At 36.8% G+C, this 23,089-nt stretch overlaps 1 pseudogene; it reads right to left on the reverse strand.

The window, feature by feature from the left end:
- Positions 1-14,892: 14,892 nt before the first annotated feature.
- Positions 14,893-20,134, reverse strand: LOC149262860 (putative disease resistance protein At4g33300; annotated as a pseudogene).
- Between the last annotated feature and the right edge of the window lie 2,955 nt (positions 20,135-23,089).

Consider the following 23,089-nt stretch of genomic DNA (forward strand, 5'->3'; position numbering starts at 1 on the left):
AATGATGAGCAAGAAAGATATTTTAACCTTGTTGATCATGACAAGCCTTAGCAGCATTTCACTCATCATGGAGTTGACATTATTGATTTGGAAGCTCAAGATCCAAAGACTGCCAAAAACATGATCATAAAGGAACAAGAGGCTGAAATACAATCATTGTTAGATAACTTAGAAAGAGCTAAGTTCATCATCAGGTATTTAGAGTAAGAAAACAAACAATTGAGCGATAAACAAGTCCTCATGGAGCTGCAAATGATCAAGGAAAACAGGCAAAAGGCCAAGGAGGCAAATGTCAAGTTGACTTTGATTGAACAAGAGATTGAGAATGATAGGGAGACTTGGCTTGAGAGGGTTAATATACACCTTGAGGGGCTAATTGAGAAGGACAACAGAGACAAGAAAATGCTTCACCACATGCCCTAACACTACATGACTCGCAACAAATCTACAGCATAAGGATGAGGAAGCTTAAGGTTAGGTTGAGGAAGGCCTTAAAGAGAAAAAAGGAGAGAGATAAGTCGAAAATATTAGCTGAAGCCTCACTAGCCCATCAAAGCAACTAATGGTGGTGCCTTGTGCCAAATATGAACAAGTTTTGATGATTTTTTTGTCTTTTTCAAATTTTGAAATTTTGAAAATAGGAAATTGGCCTAGATGCACAACGCCACCAGCGCTGTGCTTTTCCCTGGAGCAATTTTTGAAGGAAAGGCTTATATATTTGGATTCAACATGATGAGAGCATCAAACCCAAAAAATTTCAACAATTTTGGAGCAAAACTAGGTCACCAAAAGGTCAAACAACTACCAAAAAATGACCTCTCTACCTCTTTTTGGACACACAAATGCAGGCTTTGGAAATTTCACTTTTGAGGGGGAAAATGACCTCCAAATGCAAAAATTCAAGATGTTCTAGAAACTATATAGGAAGAAATTTCCAATGAGCTATCTTGGGATAAATTTGGCTAAGGGGAAGGCCTCTAAAAATGGGTGTGAAGCGGCATTGCACATCTGGCCAATGGCACTGCGCATTAAGCCAGTTTGCCAAAAAATCTAGTTTTCGCCTATTTTCACTGCAAGTTGAATTTTTCTTTCTTTATGGATGAATTTATGATTGTAACTAATGCCTTGGTATGTAAATGTAATAGTGAAATTATCTTAGAGGGTAGATTCATCAGTTTGAGGTGGTTTGGGGGTCAATGAATCAGTTTCCATGCTTATAGAGGCAAGTTGTTCCATTGCCTATATTCTTGTTCCCTGTTTGGAAATGGTTGTAACAGCTCCTTTTCTCTTGGATTCGACCCCTGATGGCCACTATAGGTGTTTTTATGTCTATATTATGTATTTTTTCTGTCATTAGCAAAGGTTGGACTCCCTTAGATGCTTTGAGCTACATTGTACACTCTTATCAGCAGATTGGCAAGGAAATAAACCAGGATTTGCAGCTATTTTTATGGGATACTTGTGGTAAAGTGTTTATGCATAGTTTCTCCTTCTGTTATTAGCTTTTCTCATGTGTTATGTGTTCCACAATCTAATTTATTTCTTCTAGCTGAATGATATCAATATAGATAGGTAGAATACATTGCTTACAATGCTCTGCCTTGGGAAACCATTTAGGTTTTGATGTTTTCTACTATTTGAGAAGGACACATGATCTTTGTATGCCCTCCTCAGCTCCTCACCAGTCTTATACCTACCATCTCAGTCAAATTCAAGTGCCAAAACACCTACCTACCTCTCCCCATAGAACACCTTGCATCCTCACTTGATTTCCCGGACCCAAAGTTTCCTACTCCATTTGATCCAGCAACAAAACCCAACAAAATAAATCAAAAAACCCTATAGCTACTATATCTATCCTAAAATACATATTTGATCCAGTCATCTTAACTAAGATTCACAAGTAGAGAGCCCTCTCCCGACCTGGTAGGGCTAGCTACCAGGTTAAGCTTGGTTTGTGGTTATCCCAGGATTGCCTCCCTTCAGCCTGAGGTCAATCTAGGCTCTAACACATAGTGTGAGTGATTCAACCTTCCCCTAGTGATTTTTTGTGTATAGGGTGAGTGGTTCAGCCTTCCCCTGGGATACCCCATGGCAACATGTAGGCAAGATGAGTGGCTCATATTTCTCCTACTGAGACATCCTACCTATGCAGTTTGGGACTCATGGGAACTACCTCTCATCTAGCCAATGAGTAGGGAAATGAGGATAGGGACAATAGTACTACCAATGGATGATCGTGTACTATCATACTACCTATTCTAGGATTACCTATATTGATCTGGGATCAATTGGAACTGATACTTCGAGTCAGTAAGAGTGGTATGAGACACTCTCTCTATTTGGAATTGATTTTGTATTAGTAAGAGGTATGAAACACTCTATTTCATCTAAGGCTAACTTCGGTTCAGTAGAGAATGGTATGATACATTATCAATCACTTCTTCTTCTTCATAATTCAGTAGAGTAGAGCAGTTCAGAGAGGTGCAATTATGGAAGAGATAGTACCAACTGACAAATGGATTAGCAGATGGAGTTCTCCCTAGTTGAAAGGGAGTGTTAAAATTGGAAACTAAGGCCAAATTCCATGTCGGTCACCTTATTTATGCAGCTAATATTTTTCTTGTATTCCTCTCTTCGAGTGGCATAGGATTGATTTAAACATCATCCAATTCTGATATGTATTTATGGAGATATGAATTTATTTATATTATTTGACAATTTGTCAAGGTTGGCCAGAAATCAAATTATCCCCAGCTCAACCTCAACGTTGCATTTAAATAAAGGAGACCTCAAGTCATTTGTTACACACATCTCTCATGATCTCTCTCCACTCATTTGGGTATGGTGGCAAGAGAGGTCAAGAAGGATATCTAGCCACAATCTTAGAGAAGGAGATCTAGTCACAGTCCTAGGGGGAAGATCTAGCCGCAGTCTTAGTGAGAAGATGTAGCCCTAGCCATAGATCTAAAAGGAGCCATAGTCACAGTCTCCATAAATCCCTAGCTACAATCTAGAGAGACCTATCCAGAGCAAACGAAAGCCCTAGCTACAGTCAAAGGGAAGGCTCCAATACACTATCAAGAGGAGATCTAACCCACAGTTAAGGGAGGCCCTAATTCCATAGCAAGGAGACCCTAATAAGAAGAAAAAGAAGAGCTCTAGTCATAGAAAAAGAGAGGCATAATCTGTTGTCATAAGGAGGCCCTTAATCGCAGTCAAGAAGAGCCCAGCCACAACAAGAAAAGGTCATAACAGATTTGTTTAGATTGGTTGTCTTAGGGTAATACTGGAACCCAAGTTTGTTGGGAAGTAGGCTGAGTTCAAGAGAAGGCAAAACATTTTTGTTTAGGTGATTGTTTGGTCCTGTTGTAGGAGACCGCAGTCACAACTAGATGCTTTGCTAGGCTACAAGCCATAGCAAGCAGCTAAGGTTGTTCTAAGGAAGCGTTGAGATGTATAATGCTTGCAAAAGGCAACATGGCATAAGGGAAGACTCTCCTAGGTGGATCATAGATCTAGGAGGGTTAGTTTGCTGATAGTGTAGAGGGTTAAGGGCTACATATTGTGCCCAACCATATTTATAAGATCAGTAAGCAAATAGTGGAGGACATAAGTATTTTGTGGAGGAGTGTTGGGTCAATGTGTTGAACGGATTGAATCGTGATTGCAGCAACCTATTGCTGCCATGTGGAGGATCTTCCAAACAACAAGAAGGATGCATTGAGCTTACTTTTGAAGGCCAATGTTGGCTAGGTTTGACCAAGCCACTTAGTAGAATATTTCTATCATGTTTGAGAAGCATTGACTTCTCTGGTCAAGGCCTTATCTACTGTTGTCATTAAATATCAGTTTTGTATATTTGTACTATCTCTCTTGGCTGAACTATTGAAGAATATAAGAAGATTTGATCAAGGGTTTCCCCACATTGGGGTTTTTCCCTGGCTAGTGCCACATCTTGTGTCCTCTTGTCTTGGCTTGTATTCTACTATTTATGTTTATGTTCTATCTACATTTTACTATCATGTTGATGTGATTGCTAATCTGGAAATTGGTATTGAGCTAACAATAAAATTGAAGTAAATTTCTCTTAAGCATAGAACATACCAAAAATTAACAAACGGTCTGCCACTTATCTTGTTAGCTTAAATGCCATATATGCACCATGTCAACTACCACATCATCGTATAGTTTGCCACATCAACATCCATATAGTGCCACATGGCACCTCCTAGTGTTTCCATGTGGTAGCCCTGTAGACTTCCCTTTTCTTGTTTGGCACAAACTTCATATCATGATAAATTTTGCATCCAGAGTTTGTTTGAGATTTTTCAAGTAGTGCATGAAATCTCTCATCAAGCTCTATGCAATGAGTATACTTTCATCATATTTGAATATTGTCAATTGCTAAGGGTTACAAAGATCCTCATGGATCAAACCTCCCCCCAAAGAGGACTTTTGGACCTCCAAAAGTTTACAAACATAATTTAACTTATCTCACCAATTACATAGTCATAAGGCTTAAACAAAACACTATGTTGTACAAAATGATGTTAAAAGAGGTAATCATTACAACATGTGTGATTACAAAGTTTTCAACTCGCTATGCAAATAGGCTACCCATTTTTTACCCAACCATGCTAATGAAATCCCCTTTCTCAGTTGAGCTTCTTCATGGACTATCTTTTGGATTTTTATCACGTGCTCCACTTTCTCATTTCCTACCTCCTTCTTGGTGGGTGCTTGCACAAATTTTTTATTAGGTTTTAGACAAAGTTGAGGATGGAGTTTCCAACCCTTCTCAATCTAGTGCTCACTCACATTGCAATGAATGCAGTTGTTCTTGCCCTTGTTTCGCAACAGTGAGTCCTTCTTGCCTTATGGACTTGGAAGGTGTTCTTCATGTCTTGCTTCATTTCTAGTTTACATGACTTTCTTGTATAATTTTTCTTCTTTTGACACTTGGCCACAAAATTTTTAAGTGATTAACAAAAATTACAAGGGTACATATTTCACAAGGTTTGAATAGCATGATTATCCTTTGTATAATCATAGAAATATTTATGGCTATTATACCCTTCATAGTTGCCTTTAGTACATGCTTGATGAGTAGAACTTGACTTGGCTCGTTGTTCAAAATGCTCATATTTCTTTGGAGATTACTTGCAATCACTATCACCATTATGGTATAATGTGCCATCAGCTTGAAAAAGATTATTCTACACTGACTTGGACTCGTCACTTGAAAAAAATCATACTTCCATTATTTTGGAGCATTCTCCAACCTTTTCTTCACCGTAACCCAATCTTGCATAATGAGGTTGTTCTAGTACTTCTATGGGATTAACTATACATTGGCCATTAACGCTAAGGCCTCTTCCTTCAAATCTCATTTTCATTGGAAATTTCAACCCAACACCTTTAATGTGATTTTCAAAAGCTCCAAAAGAATAATCTTGATGGGAAGAATGTGAAATTGAAGAACTACTTCTACCACATAACTCAGATACAATTTTTGGATCTAGTGTGGTGAATGGATTCTCTAGTCCTTTATCACACTATAACTTTGTCAGAGCCTCTTTTGTGGCTTGGAACTAAAGTTACAACTTTAGCTTCTCATATTCCGCTAGTTTTAGAAACCTTCTCAACTCAACATTATCTACCTAAATACTTTGGTTGATCTCCTTAAGCTCTTGAAACCATTGTCACTTCAATGCTTCACCCATCTTGCACTCAACACCTATGAACCTTTTCAAACCTACTATGATACCACTTGATATGGACCAAAATCGAAACTCACATTTCCATGTTGAACTTAATTATTAATTGCCATAAATTAATTAAAACACTTTATGGAGCATTTTAAAAGGTATATGAGAAAACATGCATCAAGAAGAGACATAGAAGCAAGATTTGATAATGGATTTCACCCAATTGTAACCAAAATGTTAGCATAGGAACTTTCAGTAGATATTACAAAATAAAAATGTTTAGTGGATTGTTTAAGTCAAGGTGTCACTCGGCGAGATGTCTGATGTTTAACCCTTGTCAACACCATTTTTGGGCCAATTTTCTAACAATACACCTTCAAATATATTTGATGCCAACCTTTGTTACCAACTTCTTTAGTGACCTAACGGTAATTTGTTGTCTGAAACCTCCCCGCCACCCATTCTGAATCATCCTTTTGGAACTTTCTAGGCCTTTCGAGGGTGCACCTTCTCATTGGGTCGCTTGTGTGTAGTCAAAAACTTGGTCAACAACACAACAAACTGTCTTGTTAGTGCCATGTCACTTGTTTAGTCAGTGCCACGTTACTTGTCCAGTCATCTCCTATGTCACATGTCTCCTCCAAAGCCTGCCATGTGTTTGCCAATTGTTTGCCACCTATCCTACTAGCTTGGATGCCATGTCAACACCATGCCATCATATGGTTTGCCACATCAACATCCTACAATGCCATGTGGCACCTCCTAGTGTTGTCACGTGGCAGCGCTGCAATTTTCCTTTTTATTGTTTGGCACAAACTTCAGATGGCGATAACTTTTGCATCCAAAGTCTGTATGAGGTCATTCAAGCAGCATCAGAAATCCCTCACTGAGCTCTATGCAATGAGTATACTTTCGTCAGATTTTGAGACTGTAGGCTGTGAAGGTTTACAAAGATCCTCTTAGATCAAGGATAGCTAAAGTTTACACATAAATAAACTTTCTCTCGAGAACTTTAGTTTTTTTAAAAGATTTCGGTTGTTTCTGAAGCAAAAAAACATGAGAAGTTGGTTTTAGGATAAAAATGACTCCATGCCTGAGGAAAAAAGGCACGGGTTTTCTTTTTCTTTGCAAGGAAGTAAAAGACATATGTTATAACTCCAAAAAGCTTTAGCTTCAAGCAACAAATAAATATAAAGTAAAAGGCGTTATAAATAGCACTTGATGAGGCCACTGTAAAGGTAATGAAAAGAAGAATCTGATCTCAATGGAGTACCATAATATGTGAGGATGATCATAAAATCTCTTTTGGGCAATTTAAAGAAGTTTCCCAGTGTGATTTGTTGTTGGTATCTAATAATTTTAGTGAGAAAAATGTGCTTAGACGGGGAGGTTTTGGCAATGTATATAAAGAAGTGCTTGCAAAAAAGACAAAAGTTGTAGTTAAATAGTGGATTGATTATCATAACCCTAGTGAAGAGGCAACATTTCTACAGGAGGTTGAGATGAACAGTGTGGAAATCCACCATAACCTTTTGTGCTTGATAGGATTTTGTGTTGCACCGTAAAAATGGCTTCTAGTCTATGCATACATGGAAAACCTTCTTGCTACATACAAACTAAAGGAGTTCAAACTTACAGAAAAGTCATCAGACTGGCCTACTGGGAAAAATGTGGCCTTAGGTGCAACTTGTGGTTTCATAAGCACTAGAATCCAGGTTGTGAAAGTTGATAATATCTCGCTAAATAAAGACTTTGAAGTTATTGTCAGTGATTTTGGGCTAGTGAAATTGGCCAATGTTAGGAAAGATCATGTGCATTGGAACCATGGGTCACATTACTCCTGAATACTTATCAATTGGAAGATCTTCAATACTTATCAACTAGAAGATCTTTAAAAGATCACAGATGTGTTTGAACATGCTCTAGTGAAAACAATGAAGGTTTTCATAACTTATGTTATCCTTGCAGATAAGGATATATTTTAAAGAGTTTTAGGGGTTTAATATTTATTTCACATGATTCTCGGTTCTTCCAACCTACAGCCCAAGTACTTGAAAAGAAACAAAATTCTACATTTTGAGAAACATTATGGTCTTTTCGAACTATCATGTACCCTAAATCGATATCTATGATGGTGGATACAAGTTCATTGCAATCATTCCATGTTATTCTACGGCCATACAACTACTTTAGCCAATCTACTTGCTTCGAGGCCAATAACTCTTTTTGAAAATATAGGGCAATAGAGGATTGGCCATATGCATGTTGAGTTGTCTCTCATCATGTGTTGGTTCATGGGCTACCTTGAAGAGACGGGATGCTTAGAGCCTTAAGCTGTCAAAAAGAGAAAGTATGCCACTGCGTATAGCCCCCACTTTTTGGGTTTCTATCACCTGCCAATTTGAATTGAGTCATGTAATTTTACTTTCCATTAAACCTATAACTTTATCATTGACCAGGGCATACAACACCTTGCAAGGGAGCCTTCTTGTGCTTCAGTGTGTTAGGATAATGGCATATTTTGTTTGGAATCTTGGGCCAACTCTATAGGTTATTCATATTTTGATACTTCATGTTCTGAAACCAAAAAAATGACATTGATAATGGAATGCTAACAATTGAAAAAGAAGCAGCACATATTACATCATGGCTTCTTATTGAGCCCTCATTCTACAACCCAGTATGAGGGGATGTGTAAGTTTGTTTGTCCATCTGTGCCCCTTTAAAATAAAAATTATATTCTAAATAAAAAAATAATGTCGGCTATAAATAATAATAAAAAGGAATATGCTCTAAAGTAATTAGAAGTAAAAAAATGTGTGAATTAGATGTTTAAATCCTATACTTTTCAAAAATATTTCAACAAAAGATTCAAATATACTATTTGAAGATATATGTTAACTAATTTATGTCTATATCAACTTCATATATATCTATATATAGAAAAAAAATTAAGTTTTTTGGGTTAAAATTTTTATATGGTCTTTTATATGCTCTATTTAGCATTCAAATATACAATTTAAACAATGAAAAATAACACATTGTATTTTGCACTCTAAAAAAGTTTAGACTTGAAGAAATTTGATCCCTCTCGGCTCATGTTAGATCTGTAATTAAAATGGATCTATGCTGGTTTATACTCAATTATGCTATGGGTTGGTGCACTATTGATCGTCAGGGCTTTTGAGTCTATTGTGTTATCCTCCAAAACAAGACTAGTTAAGCAATGGCTTGTAAACTTTGAGAGGTCATTATCAACTCTACTGGAATTTGCATATTATGTATTTAGCTTGAATCAAGAGGCACAAAATTTTGTAATGGAGCACAATGACACCCAGGACACCACAATACATGTTGGATTTAATTTCATTGCAAAACTATTTATATTGGCAGTGTGTGCTATTGACCTTTCAAAATAGAAATGGATCACCGTTAGGGGTGTTTGGTCTAAAATGTGGATTCAAATTAGAGTTTCATTATTATCAATCCGGGTAAGTAACCTTCGAGGATCATCCAATATATATGGACTTAGTGATAAACTAAACTAACCTAGGTGAAGAAATGCCAAAGCTCCCTTACAGGAGGTCTTTCATTGGAATCTCCAACACCTATTTAGTCATTTAACAAAATGAAATCTAAAGACATTGTGACAAGTGTAAGAAATATTAAGGCTCCCCTATAGAATACTTTCCATTAATATTTCTAACATCTTAATCAATTAATCAAGAAATGAAGGCATTTAAACATAATTTGTTGTGTGTGGAGCATGATTGTTCAAAGGTCTTTGTTTCAGCCGGATGTATACCCCAGGAAGTTTGTACACCCCTCCACGCGGGGGGGTGCGAGGGGGACTTGTCCCCCCCGCAAGGGTCTAAGGGGGCTGATCCCACCGACTAGGGGGTTCGGGGGCTCGGGGGCAGCACCCTCGAAGCTAAAAACAAATGTAAAATTGCCTTGTAAAAGTATAGTAATTTCTAGTCAATCTGGGTTGTTCATTAGGCAGATGATCTGACGGTAGAACTTATGTTTAGTTTAGGGTTTTTTTCCCTAGAAGGCAACCCCTCTCTTTGTATAAGGGTACTTTATTTGAGGTTGTGAAATAGATGTGTATTCTGTGAGCGAGAAACAGAGAGGTGAGACTGTGAGAGAAAACAGAGGATATTACAGCGGATTTGTTGTAGGTTGTGTCTCTTCATTTTGCTGGATAATAGAAAGGAAGGACTGGATGTTCGGGGTGGACGTAGCCCAAACTGGGTGAACCACGTATATCTGTGTCTCTCTTGTTTTGTGCGTTTTCTGTGTTTATATTTCTACAATATTTTATGTGTTCCATTGCTCCGTAATATATAATTTTCTAACATAATTCAAATTGATTACAGGAAATATTAAATCTATCTTACAAGAGACTACTCATTTATATTTCCAGCATCAATATATTTAAACTAATGAAATTAAAAACATAAATGAAAGAAATCTTACTATACCAAAACAAGTATGCAAGTGAGGCGATGGGGGCCCTCCATAGCTCCACAAGCACGCTTAGAAAGAAGTCAAATGTAGAAGAAAATCCAATCCACTTTATTTATCATCAATTGCAAATTGCAATTATAAGCTCCAAGTTCTACATTCCAAGAGGTCCTAAGCTCTACATTACAATTATTCTAAAATCTAAAATTACAAATGAAGGACTAAGTTTCTAAATTCTAAAAGTTAAGATTACAAATGAAGGAGATAACACTCCTATTTATACAACAAGATGGGATAACAAACTCATAATGATGATCCACTATTCCCTCTTCAAATCCACATATCTCTCAACCAATGGTGACACATAACCCTATCCTCCATGAGGTCCGTGATTTTATCCATGAAGTCCATGATCTCCTCAAATTCGAATTTAAACATAGAGTGCCACATAAAGATGCCTTGGAAGCTTTCTTTGTACCTACACATGTCAACAAACTCATTCTAATTGTTAGGTATAAGTATAAGCATATTATTTTCTAAAGTTTAACCATAAATCCACTTAAAAATGTTAAGAATTAATAAACTTTGGAAAATCATAGTTATAACCCAATGATGAGGTAAATGTAATGATGTGGAGGTGGAATGAAGGTGAGATGAAGGTAATATGGAAGTAATGTGAAGGTATTAGTGAATAATAGAATGAGAATAGGGACTATTTTGAGGCCCAACATACCCCCAAACTGAAGGTATTACATGTCATCATGCAATCTATTACATTACCTTTTGATACTTAAGCTTTGGCTTAAACTCTGCATGATATCATTTACTTAACTTTTGGAAAGTGTTTTTGATGAACTACAACTTGGTTGGTTCTTGTGTTTCAACCATATTTTGTTTGTTGCATTCAATTTTAATGTATGATCCTTGTATATTGATAATGTGATTTTTATTGCAGAGTATTTTTGTTGGAATGCATCATGGTTGGTTCTTGTGTAACAACCATGATTGTTTTGGCATCCAATTAACTTTTAAATACTTTTGACAAAGCCATTTATATGCTCATGTAATAGTGAATATATTTTGAAGGTAAGTGGGTTTTAGAATGTGATATATGAATATGGATGTTATATGAATGTGGCAACATATGAATGTGAATGTATTTCCCCCTTCAAATGATGATTTTGGCAATTTGACAAAATGACGAAAGGAAGTGAAGTTTTTCCAAAAATTATTATTCTAACTTTTCAAGGAATTAAATGGTTAAAAGTTAGAAAATATCATACCTTAACTTACCCTTTCAAAAATGGATGAGATTTGTGCATGTGTGGCTGCAAAATTATTGTTCATAGTCTTCTTTACTTGGTTGTGAAAATGGTGGATGAAATCGAAAAAGTGAATCTTTTATTGTTGTTGCATCTGCTGCTAAATCTGATGCTAGATCTTCCGCTAAATGTTTAGAATCTGTTGCTGAATGCAACTGAAAATGTATAAGGCTTTGAAGGTATGCAAAATTCAGAATTTACACTCCCCCCAGCCTTATTTATTGACTTGTCCTCAAGTCATCTACATCAAAAAAACTGAAAAACAATGAAATGAAATCTGCTTCATTTGTTACAAAATATTGGTCTTCAAGTCTTCAATGTTCGATGACACAAATCTTACTATGTGAATAAATGTTTTGGTGTTGAACATAGCAAGAAATTGTTAACTTAGTGACCATTAATGAATGCCAGTAGCCAACACGAGAGCTCCCACCATTGATTCCAATGGGAATCAAGATGCCTAACACATCTTTGTAGGTACGATTAAATTTGTTGTGGTCGAGTCACCTACAAGATCTAATGAACAAGGAATATTAATGTACTTCCGTTTTCCATTGGCAAGAGTACTTGCCATTAAGGCACGCAAGTCTCTACGTGTTTCTTTTAAATATTATTAGACTCTAGGACTTTGACTCAATGATATGTAGAAGCAGGGTTTTATTGGTGGAAAATGAAAAATGCTGGGTAAAAGAAAATGGAAATGGAAAATGGCAAGAAGTTTGTAAGTAAACTTCTTTGCTTTTATTGGTGGGTTAGGAATGGATGAAAGGAAGTGCACGTTGAATGAATAAGAAATCTTGTTGTGAAAAATGGATATGGAAATGGCATGCTTTATGGATTTACAATTGGTGGAATTCAAAATCTTTTTCTAAAAGGGAGGTGCAAGGTAGTGGTTGTGGACATGGATTTATCTTTAGAATTTTTCATGAATTTAGTATTTAGAAGACCAATTGTCATCACAATGTAATCTCCTTAATGATCACTTGATTATCTTGTAACTTGTAAAAAAACTTGGCAGAAAGGAAACATAAATGTGTTCAAGAAGAAATGGCCAGTTCCTTCATGATTCTTACGAAAAAATTTCCTACCAAATAGAACAAATTAAGGACAATCAAAGTGTTGAAATTGACTCAATCATGATATTAATATCAATCCATCCTTAAAGAAATAACCATGAAAAGTAAATTTACTCCCTGTTTGTGCATGGAAAAGGGCTCGGCATTATAGATTTGTTGTGTCCTGCAGATTAGTATGTTATAAAGCATACAACAATATGAAGTTTCCATACAAATTACCATCCAACTAAATAAATTTCATTTGTGCTACGTGAATTCTGAGCAAAATTTTGTAATTTTATTATTTTTGTACCTGTACCAACTCTTACAGTCTTAACCAATTCCAGTAATTCTCATGATTCTCTCAATTTGCATACCAACAAAGTTTTATTTTATAAAAAATGCCAATATACTTTCCATGCCAATATTCACCTTTTAAATTACAAAACACATAACAATTTTTTTTTACTTCTATTATACATCTTTTTTTTAAATGATAACAATCATAACATAACAATAACAATCATAACCTAACATTATAAAACAATATATTAACATATTAATACAATCATATATTAATATATATCCTAACAACATAACAAACATTAACTATAATAAGAAATTAGAACTAAAAATATATAACTAAATCAAAACAAATTAAAACTAAATCTATAACAATATATGACAAAAATAAATACAAATCAAAATAAATGCAAAACAAACTTAAAAACAAACACAAAACAAAACGCAAAACTTGTGAAATAGCAGGATTGAAGGCAGGGAAAATTTTAAGAACCCCCCTAAATTTATAAATATAATAAATGGGCGAATCTCCATGGTATATAGGAAAAATGGAAGGCGGTTTTATCAATAATATAATATGTATATATAATTTTTTGGCGAATCTCTCACCAGGCATGGCGAATATTTTATTCAATTATAAAATCTTGTAAGATCTTGGCAAGTCTTTCACTAAATAATAAAACTTTGTAAAGTCCTAGTGAATCTTAGCATAGGCTACATGCTGGTTTAATTCCCCCATTTAAATAGGCTACATTCCAGGTGAATACCATGGGTCAATACCATGTGCCATTTTGATGAATACCATGGGTCAATACCATGTGCCATTTTTATTTTTATTAATTCTAATATTAGGGTTAATAATGGTTTTTTGCATGGTATTAATAACAATCTAGTCCATGGTATTTGTCCCATAGTATTTTGGCCATAGGTTTCACCTAAATATAACCCATTTTTTGAGTGTTCGTAAATATAAGGTGACTTATGGAGTAAATATAAAAAAATGTTTTATTTGTTTACCATACCTCTCGTTTATTTATATTTTTATTAATTTACCATACCTATTTTACAAATATGGTATTTGGCCCATAGGATTCACTTAAATAAAACCTCTTTCTTGAGCCTTCATAAATAGAACGAGGGTTATGGACTAAATATAAAAAGAGGTTTTATTTATTTACGATACGTCTAGTTTATTTATATTTTCATTTATTTACCATACCGTTTGAGTAAGTATAAAAAGACATTTTATTTATTTACCATACCTCCACTTTACTTATATTTTTATTTGTTTACACCGTTACATGTATATAAGGTGACTTATGGAGTAAATATAAAAAATGTTTTATTTATTTACCATACATCTCATTTATTTATATTTTTATTAATTTACCATACCTCTTTTATAAATATGGTATTTGGCCCATAAGATTCACTTAAATAAAACCTATTCTTGAAAATGGGGGAATGGACTTAAATAAAACCTATTCTTGAAAATGGGCGAATGGAAAGGTTGTAAGTCCTAATTTCAAGGGCTAAATTTACCTTTTTTACCCTCTCCCTTAAAATAAGGTGGGCTATTTGAGGTGATTTGTAAAAATGTACTATGATACAAAATATTCGCCCACTAAAAACTTAAAACCCCTTAATTTCGCCATAGAGCGAACATTCCCCCCTAAAATTATCCTTGATTGAAGGCATATGGAGGGTTTTTGGTTGAGGCAGATAGGAACTGCCATGCTGCAAAAAGAACTGGCCCATCGATGACCAGATTGCAGTGCGCCAATCAGATTTTCTAGTCACCGATAGGTTCACGGAGAGAGGTATTACGTCTTGATTGCAGCAACTGAACACTTCCGAATCCAATGAATGAGATCACAATATCTTCATTGCCGAGCATGATCCAACATTTTCGCCACGTATAGCTCAATAAAAAAATCCTTGAATGCCTGCAATTCTAGATCCCTCGTTGTTTTATTCTCCGTACTTTTGGAAGTGGTAGATTTTGCGTTGAATGGTTGTTGGGTTGCACACGAATCAGTAATTTAATCTAATGTCCAAAAAGAATTCTTGGAATTTTTTTATTTTTTTTTGGTCCAAGGTAGCTATGCTTGTTGCCATGCGTTTCAGAAGTGTTGTTTTGTCATATTCAAAAATTGTTTTTCCTCGAGAAAGTTTGTCCTTCACAGTGATCCATGCTTCAGGAGGTTGACCATGTAAAGACCTTCCAATCACATTAAGTGCGAGAGGCAATCCTTTGCACTCTACTATTATCTCTTTGACTAGGTTGTCATCTGCTATTTCTGGAATGTACGGTTGATCAAATGCTGAATGGAAGAAAAGGGATACGACATTTGGCTCTCTTAAACAAGGTAGGTCATATCAGTAATCAGATTTAAAAACAATTTTGTTTTTTGTCGTAACGAGTGTCTTGAACACTTTTCCTTCAAATAACAGTTTGTAAAGGTGCTCAATTTCCCAGAAATCATCCAGCACTAACAATTTGTCAAGGTGCTCAATTTCCCAGACATCATCCAGCACCACCAAAGTTGGTTGAGGTTCAATTTGACGAAGCCTTTGCTGCAATTGACGTGCATCTTGGATGTTATTAAAATGAGGTTTTTTCCCGCCAACAACCTTGTCCCACATTTTGTCTAGAATTTTCTCAATATTTGGGCACTGAGAAACAATCTCAATAAAATTCCTCTCTCTAAAACGATCTGTAAACCAGGAATAGAAATATATAAAATCAATCAGTGAAAATGATTTTGTAGTAAAACCCAAAACTTTCAATTGAGATACAAGTGTGACGCACTAGATAAAGAAACAGGTGAAACTTTAGAGAAAGATTCATTGGTGAAAGAAGGGCATGCTAAAGAAGAAACAAATGAATGACGCTGCATCAAGATGGAAAACGCTTTTCATCATAGTAGTGTGCCAAAAATGCGTAGCAATTTTGACACATATTTTTAAATCTAGATTTCTAGCTCGATAAAAATGGTTTTTTAAAGAATAAAATGTGGGTTTTTCTCAGAAGAGGGTCAATTATAAAACCCAAAAACGATCTGCTCCAATTCATAACCGATTGGGAGATATGTAGGGTTCTATGGAGCCTTATTTGGAAAACTACGTGAGGAAAAAAACGGCTTTTAATGGACTCAGTTGCTGCCATTTAGTTTTCTCCTGCAAACAATCTACCAAGAATCCGTTCTCCCTGATCTATCAATCCAGCTGTGCCCCAAAATCTACATGCTAAAATTGCTAAAATCGCTTAAATTGTGGCTGTCGATGAGATGGACTAATGCCACTGGTGAATTTGTGCCACAAGTTGAGGAGGATAGAGATTCCTGATGAACAAAATGGCATCCAGTATGTCCAACCAGAAGAACGAGAGGAAGGATTCCTCTGTAGCAGACCCAACATTTTCATCGTCAGTTCCCCCGGTGTTGGCAAGTGTGACATACACACGAGGTTGGTTTCTTTGGACGCAGAAGACAATAGTTTCTCATCATCTGCGATTACATGCCATGGTTGGACTATCGACACAAAGTATTATACAACTGATGTTTGTGTTTGGATGGCACATATTCAGAAGAAAAGGACTTCTGAACATGCTCATTCACTATCTAAACATTGTGATGCACTTGTGATGGTATTTGATCTAAGCAATCCATCATCATTTGAGGTTCTTCAAGGCTGGGTTTCTGAGGTCGACTTGAATAAGTTTGAGATTTTGTTATGCATTGGGAACAAGGCGATCTTCTACCTAGTCAATCTACTCATGCAGAGTACCGAAGAAAATTGCAGAAGTGTGGAGAATCCTCCAATGATCCTCACCTAGAATTTTGGAATTATGGTATTGATCGCAGTGAATCCTCCAGTGATCCTCACCCAGAATTTTGGAATTATGGTATTGATTGCAGTGAAGGCTTTGGCTTGTTGAATGATGATGAAGAGACTTCGTAGGAGATACAGAGGTCTTGTCTTGAATGGTGCAATCAAAATAACATTGAATATATTGAAGCATGCGCAACTAATGATGGCTTTGATATGCCCGTATCGATCGGTCCATAGATTTAAATGGAGAGGCCAGAATTAGAGAAAAAAAAAATTGCAAAATCAAACAATCATATGTGTATTAATAATGTTATTGATTTATTTCAATATGTTGTGAATTTAGTTTGAATAGAAAATTAAATTGTTGCAACAGATTGATATTGGAATGTTGCAAATTTTTTATAATCGATAGGATGCGCAGCTTAATTTTCTAGCGAGAGTATTTTTATTTGAAATAAATCGATAGATTTTCTGACCTTCCTGATCACACGAAGCGCAGGAATAAAGCATACTAATCTCTTGATTTGTTTTTATTTATGCAGGTAGACAAAGCTTTCCAATAATCAAGCTCCTGGCTTACCTGTGATACAGAAACAACATATAGAAATGCGATGATGAAGTAGCTCTTTTACTGTGCCATTGAATTTATTCATTTATTCATGATGATTTTTTTATTTTTTTTTAAACAAGACTAAAAGAAAATTCTACAAGATCTCGTTTTTTTTTTTTTTAATCTATTCTACATTAACTTGAAAGATTTTTTTTATTTCATAGGTAAAAGCATGCTTCTAGTGAAGCCAACTATGGACTAAAAATTCAAAAATGCTCACATCTAGATTAAAAAAATTTACCTGATTATTTGCAAGAATATGAGTATCTTGTCTTTTCCTTAGAGTTGGTACAAGGTTCTTTCGAAACCAATCTTCAATATTGTTCTTGTTCTCCAAGAAGTACATGTTCATCATTTTCAAATTTCTCATCCGTAGATGAATTAGTAAGAAATGGGGGGAAATAACTGAATTTGAAACTAGCTAAGTACGGATAAAAATAAATAAATAAATCAAAAATCTCACACTTGAACGCTTTTATGAAGATCCTGTTGTCACCAGGTTTCACAAGTTAGTCCATAAAAAGAAATTACAATAAAAATAACTTCCTAAGTCTATCTCTAAATCATCCTCCCCGCAACGGCGCCAAAATGTTTGGTCTAAAATGTGGATGCAAATTAGAGTTTCATTATTATCAATCTGGGTAAGTAACCTTTGAGGATCATCCAATATATGTGGACTTAGGGATAAACTAAACTAACCTAGGTGAAGAAATGCGAAAGCTCCCTTACAGGAGGTCTTTCATTGGAATCTCCAAAACCTATTTAGTCATTTAACAAAATGAAATCTAAAGACATTGTGACAAGTGTAAGAAATATTAAGGCTCCCTTACAGGAGACTGTCCATTAATATTTCTAACATCTTAATCAATTAAATAAGAAATGAAGGCATTTAAACATAATTCAAATTGATTACAGGAAATATTAAAGCTCTTTTACAAGAGACTATTCCTTTATATTTCCAGCATCAAGATATTTAAACTAATTAAATTAAAAACATAAATGAAAGAAATCTTACTATACCAAAACAAGTATGCAAGTGAGGCAATGGGGGCCCTCCATAGCTCCACAAGCACGATTAGAAAGAAGTCAAATGTAGAAAAAAATCCAATCCACTTTATTTATCCTCAATTTCAAATTGCAATTACAAGCTCCAAGCTCTACATTCCAAGAGGTCTTAAGCTCTACATTACAATGATTCTAAAATCTAAAATTACAAATGAAGGATTAAGTTTCTAAATTCTAAAAGTTAAGATTAAAAATGAAGGAGATAACACTCCTATTTATACAACAAGATGGGATAACAAACTCATAATGATGATCCAATATTCCCTCTTCAAATCCACATATCTCTCAACCAATGGTGACACATAACCCAATCCTCCATGATCTTCTCCATGAGGTCCATGATCTTATCCATGAAGTCCATGATCTCTTCAAATTCGAATTTGAATATAGAGTGCCACACAAATATGCCTTGGAAGCTTCCTTTGTACCTACACATGTCAACAAACTCATTCTAATTGTTAGGTATAAGTATAAGCATATTATTTTCTAAAGTTTAACCATAAATCCACTTAAAAATGCTAATAATTAATTAACTTTGGAAAAGCATAGTTATAACCCAATGATGAGGTAAATGTAATGATGTGGACGTGGAATGGAGGTGACATGAAGGTAATATGGAAGTAATGTGAAGGTATTGGTGATTAATGGAGTGATAATAGGGACTATTTTGAGGCCCAACAAGGGGACTGGAAACAATGTTGTTGACTCTTGTTGGTTGTGAGATATTTACCAATTTCCTGAGCTTTTGTTGTGAATGAGTGGATCAATAACTAGGGATTTTCTGCAACCCTGGAACAAGTTGATTCACGGTTCCAACTATTTTGAGAGGAGACGATGCATATTCCAAATCACAAGTTCATTGTGAATGTTTCATATTCCAAATCACAAGTGATGCTCGGACCTCGAATCAACAAAATTGGCAATTCTTGCTTTCACAATAGGATCGATGCAAAGAGGACTCTTCCACAAATTAAGCTTTTATGACACTTGAACCATGAAAATATCACTGCAATTATATGCCACAATTATGAACCATGAAAACATCACCACAATTAAAAATTTGGTACATCAGCTCATGGATACAGATCTCTACCAGATACTACATTCCAAGCAAACATCAATAGTGGATCACTGTCACTAATTTACATCAATTATAGAAAGGGTTCAAGTACATACACACTGTAAACATTTGGTACAGAGATATGAAGCCCAGTAATTTTCTTTTCAATGATGATTATGACCTAAAAATACGCGATTTTGGGCTTGGAGACTACTTCAGATATAGAGTATGTTGTCACTTGCTGGTATTGAGCACCAAAATTGGTATTCAAGTATATGCTGAGCAATTAAAGCTCATCAATGAAATTTGGAACTTACTACGTGACTTATTAGGTTAATTTTTTCTTTCTCGGTAAAAAACTATACTGTTATATTATGTACAGGAGGCAAAAATTACAACATGATAGAACAGAAAGAACCAGGCTCTGGGTATGTCACCCGAGAGAAGTTGAGGCCAATCAGAAAACTAGCCCATGCAGGGGCGCCAAACATAGAAGCGAGACCGTCCAAAAGAGCAAGCCCATGCAGGGGCACCAACCAGAAATCCAGATTATCCCACACAGGGGAGACTAACCGTACCCATCCCATTAACAATGTTTCAGAAACATAAACACAGAGAATTGATGCTAGAACTAAGCCAAAACAGACAACAAAAGAGACCAGAAGACCAGACAGAAGAGCCAAAAGAACCTTGTGCTTGGGCGTCATCAATCGTCCATTTGCACCTCCTCTAACCGGCACCAACCATAGGCTTCCCTTTCAGCAGCAGTAGGAAAAGTGTCTTCCTCTTCGCTGGTCCCCTCCCTCTGATCGAGCTTTCTTTGCGATGCATTTTCCAGGTCTAAGGTAGGACCTTTAACCTCCTGCTCCGGATCAGCTTTAGGAACCTTTGCTTCATGCATCTTGTTATTAGTCTTCCTCTGCCCATGCTCATCCAAGGAATCATTGTCTTCCCGGGAATTTTCAATGAACAGGACTAAGACATGCACACTAATCTGCGGGTTATTCATGGAACTGCTAAAATTGAAGATAGCAGAGCCGAAGGCAGGCAAGGCAGCCGAGCTCGAAGCCACGCGTCCATGAATTGACTGGAGTGGAGGGGATTAGCTCCAATGGAGCATGCGATATTGCAATGGCAGCAATGGGCAACATTATCCGCCTCGTGACTGCGAGAGGTTCCCCCTCTGGAAGTGCCTCGACGGCTAAGTAGACGCTGTCGGGGTCTCACCATTCTCACAGGGGTTAAGGGGAGGAAATTCCAACAGACCACGGGGTAATCCAAACACCCAGCTACCGGAACCGACTATGGAATGAGCCAGACAGACAGAGAGGATATCCCGGCGGAGACGGAGAGGCAGGGCAACCAGAGTTACAGAGACCTGCTTGAAGGAGGAGCCACCAACATTCTCTGACCATATGCTGCAACATCGCTTATAACCTCACCTGCTTTGCCTTGGAGCTCACCCGCCATAACTGCAACCTCCACTTGAGTCGAATTTCTATGTCGGGCATTAAAAATTCTCTGCAGCGTCACCTTATACCAGTTGCGTACCTTACCTACGTCTTCGATGTCTGCCACGTGATGGCCAGTGGTCGGCATGTGGCCATTCGTCCACGCTTGTCCCATCCTCTCTAGCACCCGCATCCGAGGGAACTGCATCTTTTTGGACTAGTTGAGAGCATTCTTGAGCTTTGTCATGTGTTAAAATAGTATTCAGCTGCCCTGTGATTAGAGAGTGGTCATTCTCCACCCCCACATTGGCCATGAAGTCGGCAACCTTGTTACCCTCCCGTCTCGTGTGTGTGAAGGTGATTGCTCTATTTCTGTGGAGCTCAAGTTCTATGGCTTCCAGTCTTGCTTCAAGCCTCCAGTTGGTGGCTATATTCCTGGCCTGAGATCCATTTAGGATTTTTTTGGCCATGTTTATGAGGATCTGAGAGTCTCCTTCCACCTCCAGAGGGTGAAAGTTGTGTCCCCCAAAAAGTAGAAGTCCCTGCCATAGTCCCTCTAACTCAGCTGAGTTATTGGTGTCCCATCCAATGTTTCCAAAATACAGTATCAGGGGAGAACCTTCATGATTCCTTATTATTCCTCCAAAGCCTCCGAGTCCGGTGTTGTGGGGAAAAATGCCTATGCAGGACGATCCTATCCACCTAAGGTGTGACAGTGCCTTAGCAACAAACAGAGACAGCTATTCTAGTATTCTTCCTTTATGAATTAAAAATGAAGAGAGATAGATGGACTAACCGGTGCCTTCCATTTGTCCCTCGATCCGGTCTCTCTTCTCTTGGAGAGTTCCCAGCTACTTGCCTTCTCGCTCGCCCAGCTTCAAGAGGTTTCTTCAAGATCACAAGAAGAGAACACTACACAAGACATGGATTCATATTCATAACTAGTTCAGGATTATAAATAAACTAAACATACTAATGCAATCATACATCAAAGATACATCAGTATATAGGAGAAACCAAGATATCTTTATTGATGAATAACAAGGTTCAGGAAGAGATACAACCCAGAGGGCTCCAATCTAGCATCTCCTTCCCAGCAAATGGAATTCCTATCTTCACCCCCTTCAAAGCATTAAGCACCCAATGATTCCAATCTCAAACCAACAGTAATTCTTTGCAATAAAAAAATTCCAGCCTTCTAGATCTCATGGAGGAGAGATCCATATATAGATGTTTGGAGAGAGGATGAGTCAGCTTGAGATCTGACTAGTGTCCTCTCCCTCTGTCAGTCCTTGATTCCACTTGGAGGTTCTTGCTTCCACTTGGAGATTTGGAACCTCTTACTCATCACCAGTCGAATTCCCTGAGGCAAGTGTCATTTTGGAAGCTTCCTGGGTTTTGACACCTTGAGAAATGAGCCTGCCACATGTCCACTCTCGTTCAGCGTAGGTATCTAGTGTTCCATTTGACATTCAACGCAGGTAGCCAGTGTTGGCCTTGACATTTAGCGCAAACAGCTAGTGTAGCCACTGAAATGATCTTGATTTGACTTGTTTTGAGTAGTTTTTGGTGGATAACTTCTGTGAATTGCTGTGGTTTGTTAGCCTTGTTCCTCTAGGGGAAGGAACAACATGTTTAGGGACTTTGGATCCCTTAGATTATGGACATTTCATGCTCAATGCTGTAAGGCACAAAAATGTCTATAACAGTTGCCCCCTAAAGTATGAGGCTTTTTATCAGGTGAAATGCTTTATCAGGGGGATCCAAAGTTCATCCAATGCTGGGAGGAGACTTGTAATAAGATACAATACAATACATTATTTTTCATACTGCTTTCATGATCTAGCTGAGGCGGGCATTCCCATGCTCAGCTTTATAAATCCATTTTTCTGTACATAGAAGAGACAATCGTCTGATGGTAGACTGATAATTTTTTGATGAAATTATCATCCCTTGAGTAGGATGATTATCTGCTGCAATGATGTACATGTCAATGTCTTTATCTTTCCTGAATATATATCGCAGCTTGGATGGATGAAACTAGATCCGGGGTCTTCAAACTCGTTCGATCTTCACTCTAAGTACAGGCCGATCCATGTGAGAAATGTTCTGAAGTCGAACATGGAAAGACATCGCTTGATTACCAGTCAATGATCTAAACCATTAACAAGCGCGAGAGGAATCACCGATAATGATAATGACCCTCAAGGT

Source organism: Pinus tabuliformis, chromosome 6 (assembly GCF_031772625.1).
Source record: "Pinus tabuliformis cultivar Carrire ecotype Pingquan chromosome 6, CPIR1, whole genome shotgun sequence".
NCBI lineage: Eukaryota > Viridiplantae > Streptophyta > Pinopsida > Pinales > Pinaceae > Pinus > Pinus tabuliformis.